The sequence below is a fragment of the Pristiophorus japonicus genome, chromosome 27 (assembly GCF_044704955.1).
Source record: "Pristiophorus japonicus isolate sPriJap1 chromosome 27, sPriJap1.hap1, whole genome shotgun sequence".
In the NCBI taxonomy this organism is placed as follows: domain Eukaryota; kingdom Metazoa; phylum Chordata; class Chondrichthyes; family Pristiophoridae; genus Pristiophorus; species Pristiophorus japonicus.
The window spans coordinates 13,678,857-13,686,500 of NC_092003.1; the positions used below are offsets into that span (position 1 = coordinate 13,678,857).

At 49.5% G+C, this 7,644-nt stretch overlaps 1 pseudogene; it reads right to left on the bottom strand.

Moving 5' to 3' along the window:
- Positions 1 to 1,752: 1,752 nt before the first annotated feature.
- LOC139239542 (U2 spliceosomal RNA) lies at positions 1,753 to 1,979 on the bottom strand (annotated as a pseudogene).
- Positions 1,980 to 7,644: the final 5,665 nt, after the last annotated feature.

The following is a 7,644-nucleotide window of genomic DNA, read 5'->3' on the forward strand; positions in this document are numbered from 1 at the left end:
TTTAAAAAGGGAGGAAGAGAGAAAGCAGGTAATTATCGACCGGTTAGCCTGACATCAGTAGTGGGGAAAATGTTGGAATCAATTATTAAAGATGAAATAGCAGCGCATTTGGAAAGCAGTGACAGGATCTGTCCAAGTCAACATGGATTTATGAAAGGGACATCATACTTGACAAGTCTTCTGGAATTTTTTTGAGAATGTAACTAGTAGAGTGGACAAGGGAGAACCAGTGCATGTGGTTTATTTGGACTTTCAAAAGGGTTTTGACAAGGTCCCACACAAGAGATTGGTGTGCAAAATCAAAGCACATGGTATTGGGGGTAATGTACTGACGTGGATAGAGAACTGGTTGGCAGACAGGAAGCAGAAAGTCGGGATAAGCGGTTCCTTTTCAGAATGGCAGGCAGTGACTAGTGGAGTGGCGCAGGACTCAGTGCTGGGACCCCAGCTCTTTAGCATATACATTAATGATTTAGATGAAGGACTTGAGTGTAATATCTTCAAGTTTGCAGATGAAAGTAAACTGAGTGGCAGTGTCAGCTGTGAGGAGGACGCTAAGAGGCTGCAGGGTGATTCAGACAGTTTAGGTGAGTGGGAAAATGCATGGAAGATGCAGTATAATGTGGATAAATGTGAGGTTATCTCCTTTGGGGGCAAAGACACAAAGGCAGAATATTATCTGAATGGCGGCAGATTAGGAAAGGGGAGGTGCAACGAAAGCTGTGTGTCATGGTTCATTATTCATTGAAAGCTGGCATGCAGGTACAGCAGGCGGTGAAGAAGGCAAATGGCATGTTGGCCTTCATAGCTAGGTGATTTGAGTATAGGAGCAGGGAGGTCTTACTGCAATTGTACATTGCATTGGTGAGGCCTCACCTGGAATATTGTGTTCAGTTTTGGTCTCCTAATCTGAGGAAGGACGTTCTTGCTATTGAGGGAGTGCAGCGAAGGTTCACCAGACTGATTCCTGGAATGGCAGGGCTGACATATGAGGAGAAACTGGGTCAACTGGGCCTTTATACACTGGAGTTTAGAAGGATGAGAGGGCATCTCATAGAAATATATAAGATCCTGACGGGACTGGACAGGTTAGAGGCGGGGAGAATGTTCTCGATGATGGGGAAGTCCAGAACCAGGGGACACAGTGTTAGGATAAGGGGTAGGCCATTTAGGACTGAGATGAGGAGAAACTTCTTCACTCAGAGAGTTGTTAACCTGTGGAATTCCCTACCGCAGAGAGTTGTTGATGCCAGTTTATTGGATATATTCAAGAGGGAGTTCCCTGCCCTTACGGCTAAAGGGATCAAGGGGTATGGAGAGAAAGCAGGAAAGGGTTACTGAGGAAATGATCAGCCATGATCTTATTGGATGGTAGTGCAGGCTCGAGGGGCCGAATGGCCTACTCCTGCACCTATTTTCTATGTTTCTATGTTTCCATGAACTCTTGCCGCAATGTCCTGGGGCCGTGACAACTGACCTCCAACCACCACAACCAACTTCCTGAACAGACATCTTAAACCCTTTGAGGAACAGACTTTATTAACCGTTACCTTTCCATACTATAGTTAATGGATCCCCCGACCTGTTTATTACCCTCGCCCTACGTTACACTTTAATCACTGATTTTTTAATTTTTTTATTTAATTTTTCGTTGCCAATCTTTCCAATTCTTTGTCAAATCACAAACGCCAGAGGTCACCTTGCACACATCAAGGATCACTCTGCGCCAATGCTCTTAGCCAAAAGGCCTAGAGACACTGCACCGTTCCTGGAAGTACTGCAATACCAGGTTCGTGCCATGGAGGTGGATGGGTCAGGTCCCCCAGGAGGTGGATGGGTCAAGCCACCCCACCCACCTCCTGTTTCCAAAAAAGCAAGCATATACCTTCCTGATCCAGGGAGAACACCCGGAGGTCATGGTGGCTACTCCCCTGTCAGGTCAGTTACGCATGATCTTAGCCAAAAGGCCGTGAGGCTTTAATCACTGATTTTTTTTTTTTTTTTTTTTTTAAATCGTGAGGCTTTAATCACTGATGCCAGACGTCATGTTACTGTCATGTATTTCTTTGCACAGGCACTTTTCATATCAGAAGGCAAGCTGTGCTTTCTCTCATGACATTTCAAAGTCATCCTGTTTGTATCAGAAAGCCTTTTTCTCCAAGATACAAAGAAGTTCGACAATTAATTCTTTAGCTATCCAGTGTTCAACATTCGACAATGGGATGCACTGCATCAGCCAATGGGATGAACCGTGTCAGTCAATGAGATGCACCGTGTCAGCCAATGGGATGCACCGTGTTAGCCAATGGGATGCATCGTGTCAGACAATGCCATGCACTGTGTCAGCCAATGGGGTACACCGTGTTAGCCAATGGGATGCATCATGTTAGCCAATGGGATGCACTGTGTCAACCAATGAATTGCATTGTGTCAGCCAATGAGATGCATTTTGTCAGCCAATAAATTGCGTTGTTTCAGCCAATGAGTGAGGACTCGCAGCAAACAGTCTATTTTACAGCAAACAGAATCTATTTAAGCAGCACACTACAGTAAATAGTCTACAGAGTCTATTTAAACAGCCTCTCCGAACTACAGCAAACGGAACTCATGACAGAAACTGGAGCAAAGTCTCCCGATAAAAGCAGGGAGATTTCTCCAGCAAAATAGTGCGTGTAAAATCTATCCCACTCATGCCATGTGATCTAATGTCCACCTGAAAGGGTAGAGAGAGCCTCGGTTTAACGTCTCATCTGAAAGACGGCATCTCCGACAGTGTGGCGCTCCCTCAGTACTGTCACTCCAACAGTGCGGCACTCACTCAGCACTGCCCCTCCGACAGTGCAGCACTCCCTCATTACTGCCCCTCCGACATTGCAGCGCTCATTCAGTACTGCCCCTCTGACAGTGCAGCACTCCCTCATAACTGTTCCTCCAACAGTACGGCACTCACTCAGTACTGACACTTCGACATTGCAGCGCTCCCTTATTACTGTCCCTCCGACAGTGCAGCGTTCCCTCAGTACTGCCCCTCCAACAGTGCAGCGCTCCCTCAGTACTGCCCCTCCGAGAGTGCGACGCTCCCTCAGTACTGCCCCTCCGAAAGTGCGGCACTCCCTCAATACTGCCCCCCCGACAGTGCGGCACTCCCTCAGTACTGCCCCTCCGACAGTGTGGCACTCCCTCAATACTCCCCCTCCGACAGTGCGTGCTCCCTCAGTACTGCCCCTCCGACAGTGCGGCACTCGCTCTGTACTGCCCCTCTGACAGTGTGCGCTCCCTCGGACTGCCCGACCGACAGTGCGGCACTCCCTCAGTACTGCCCCTCTGACAATGCGGTGTTCCGTCGTACTGCCCCTCCGACTGTGCGGCGCTCCCTCAGTACTGCACTGGAGGATCAGCCTGGACTTTTTACTCAAGACTGGCTCAGAGACGAGAGTGAGACCCACTGAGCCACGGCTGATAATTAGGTAATGTGGTCTCCAGCCGTGATTGACGGAGGAATTACCCAATCATCTCCATTCTGGCCGGGACTTGTAGTGTCACTTGTAAAAGCAGGAAGATTTCTCCAGAAAAATGGTGTGTGTAAAATCAATCCGACTCATGCCATGGGGTCTAACGTCCACCTGAGAGGGCAGACATGGCCTCGGTTTAACGTCTCATCTGAAAGACGGCATCTCCGACAGTGTAGCACTCCATCTGTACTGCCCCTCCAACAGTGCAGCGATCCCTCTGTACTGCCCCTCCGACAGTGCGACGCTCCCTCAGTACTGCACTGGAGGATCAGCCTGGACTTTTTACTCAAGACTGGCTCAGAGACGAGAGTGAGACCCACTGAGCCACGGCTGATAATTAGGTAATGTGGTCTCCAGCCGTGATTGACGGAGGAATTACCCAATCATCTCCATTCTGGCCGGGACTTGTAGTGTCACTTGTAAAAGCAGGAAGATTTCTCCAGAAAAATGGTGTGTGTAAAATCAATCCGACTCATGCCATGGGGTCTAACGTCCACCTGAGAGGGCAGACATGGCCTCGGTTTAACGTCTCATCTGAAAGACGGCATCTCCGACAGTGTAGCACTCCATCTGTACTGTCCCTCCAACAGTGCAGCGATCCCTCTGTACTGCCCCTCCGACAGTGCGACGCTCCCTCAGTGCAGCCCCTCCGACAGTGCAGAACTTCCTCAGTACTGCCCCTCCGACAGTGCGGCACTCCCTCAGTACTGCCCCTCTGACAGTGCGGAACTCCCTCAATACTGCCCCTCTGACAGTGCGGCACTCCCTCAGTGCAGCCCCTCCGACAGTGCGGTGCTCCCTCAGTACTGCCCCTCCGACAGCGCAGCACTCCCTCAATACTGCCCCTCCGACAGTGTGGCACTCCCTCAGCACCGCCTCTCCGAAAGTGTGGCACTCACTCAGTACTGCCCCTCCGACAGTGCGGTGCTCCCTCAGTACTGCACTGGAGTATCAGCCTATATTTTTGAACTCAAGACTTTTGGAGTGGGTCTTGAACCCAGAACCTTCTGGTTCAGAAACGAGAGTGAGACCCCCTGAGCCACGGCTGATAATTAGGTAATGTGGTCTCCAGCCGTGATTGACGGAGAAATTACCCAGTCATCTCCATTCTGGCCGGGACTTGTAGTATCACTATATCGAGCTGTCTAGAATAGGAACAGAGGAACAGGAATAGGCCATTCAGGCCCTCGAGAATAACAAGGAGATGGGACAAATCCCAACGGAATGGTTAGTGTGCTGAATGCACTCAATTTTCCAGCGCTCAGCTGACTTCCAGTGCTCCTGGGAGGCCGGCCTAATAAGGGAATGGAGAGGGGGGCCCACTTCAAGGTAAGTGACATCCTATCGAGGCAAGCATCCTTCCAATCTTTGGATCGCCTTTGAGGGCATTTCAAGCCAATGACAGCTTTTGCCAGAGCTCTCCTAACTCGCGCCGAGTCCCATTCACCCATCACCCCCTGCGCTCTATCAATCTCAGCCTTGAATATACGCAACGACTGGACATCTACAGCCTTCTGGGGTAGAGAATTCCAAAGATTCACCACCCTCTGAGTGAAGAAATTTCTCCTCATCTCTGTCCTAAATGACCAACCCCTTATCCTGAGACTGTGTGACCCCTGGTTCTAGACTCTCCAACCAGGAGAAACATCCTCCCTGCATCTACCCTGTCAATCCCCCTCAGAATCTGATACATTTCAATGTGATCATCTCTCATTCTTCTAAACCCTGGGAAATATAGGCCCGATCTACTCAATCCCTCCTCATAGGGCAATCCCACAACATCGGAATCAGTCTGGTGAACCTTTGTTGCACTCCTTCTGAGGCAAGTATCTCCTTCCTTGGTCACGGAGACCTGAGATGTCATCGAACTCCCAGTGACCTCTCTGCCCTTTTGCACCTCATGTTCATCGCAGGCACGATATATTCCTGCCCTGTGGGGACCATAGCCTTGGAGCGCCAAACAGAGAAACCCTCTTTCCCCCAGCTGCCTCATGTTCCATAATAGCCAGCTCATGAAACAGGGGGAGAGCTTGCTGACCTACTCTGTCACTTGCTTACCGACTCGGGTTAATGCCTCCAGCTTGTGTTTCCTGTCACTTCGTGGTCTGAGGCAAGGGGCGGAGAAGGACGATATTACGGAGCGGGACTTAAACTCACACACAACCCTTGCAGCCAGCGGCAACTTCTAACCCATAGAATCATAGAATTGCACAGCACAGAAGGAGGCCGTTCGGCCCATCGATTCGGCACCTGCTCTTTCCAACAGCAATCCAGTTAGTCCCAGGCAGCACATTCCAAATCCCAAACACTTGCTGCGTAAAAAGCTCTTTCCTCGTCTCACCTCTCGTTCATTTGCAAATCGCCTCAACGGGGTGAAATAAAAACACACAGACTTGCATTTATATAGAACCTCTCACGGCCACCAGATGGCTCAAAGCGCTTTACAGCCAATGAAGTACTTTTGGAATGTAGTCACTGTTGTAATGTGGGAAAGGTCAGCAGGGGTTTGCCAATGTTTGTGAACACAGTGTCCCTTTAAGTCTACGATAAGACAATTTAACCGTGCGATGATTGCAAAATCCCGATCTACCACATGCTAAACAGCTCTTCGATCTGGACATCCTGCCTGCCAATGACACAACGCGACCACCAGTGCATCAGATAAGAGAGCAACGCATGCGCTAAACAGAGGGAAGAGGAGAGTTTGAAGACAAAGTAAAAAAGGCCTCACAAACTCGTACGGATCCAATAAATATCTAAAATGGCGGCAAAGGTTTGCCAGGCACACTGTCTGTTGTCGCACTGATTTACAGGCCCCACATATTAGAATGATACAGAAAAGACAGACTTGCATTTCTACAGAGCCTTTCATGACATCACTGCAGTGTGATAATGGTCACATCATCAGTTTGTTCAGTGCTGTTGATTAAGGGATAAATATTGGCCCCAGGACACCAGGGAGAACTCCCCTGCTCTTCTTCCAATAGTGCCCTAGGATCTTTTACATCCACCCGAGAGAGCTGACCGGGCCCTCGGTTTAACCTCTCAGCTGAAAGCCGGCACCTCCGACAGTGCGGCACTCCCTCAGTACTGCCCCTCCGAGTTGCGGCACTCCCTCAGTACTGCCCCTCCGACAGTATGTCGCTCCCTCAGTACTGTCCCTCCGACATTGCGCCGCTCCCTCAGTACTGCCCCTCCAACAGTGCGGTACTCCTTCAGTACTGTCCCTCCCACAGTGCAACGCTTCCACACCACTGTCCCTCCGACAGTGCGCCGCTCCCTCAGTACTGCCCCTCTGACAGTGCGGTACTCCCTCAGCTCTGGCGCTGGGAGTATCAGCCTAGATTTCTGTGCTCAAGTCTCTGGAGTGGGACTTGAACCCACAACCTTCTGTCTGAAGAGGGGAAAGCGCTTACCAACTGAGCCACGACTGAACCGGGGCTAAAAAGATTAAATTATGAGGACAGGTTGCACAGACTATGCTTGTATTCCCTTGAGTTTAGAAGATTAAGAGATTATCTGCATCTGCTATAGGCCAGTAAAGATTTTAAATATCAATGTCTGTCATCCCAGAGTACTTAAGGAAGTGGCCCTCGAAATAGTGGATGCATTGGTGATGCATTTTCCAACAGTCTATCGACTCTAGATCAGTTCCTATGGACTGGAGGGTAGCTAATGTAACACCACTTTTTAAGAAAGGAGGGAGAGAGAAAACAGTTAATTATAGACCGGTTCGCCTGACATCAGTAGTGGGGAAAATGTTGGAATCAATTATTAAAAATGAAATAGCAGCGCATTTGGAAAGCAGTGACAGGATCGGTCCAAGTCAGCATGGATTTATCAAAGGGAAATCATGCTTGACAAGTCTTCTAGAATTTTTTGAGGATAAACGAGTCGAGTGGACAAGGGAGAACCAGTGGATGTGGTGTATTTGGACTTTCAAAAGGGTTTTGACAAGGTCCCACACAAGAGATCAGTGTGCAATATTAAAGCACATGGTATTGGGGGTAATGTACTGACGTGGAGAGAGAACTGGTTGGCAGAGAGGAAACAGAGAGTCGGGATAAATGGGTCCTTTTCAGAATGGCAGGCAGTGACTAGTGGGGTGCCGCAGGGCTCAGTGCTGGGTCCC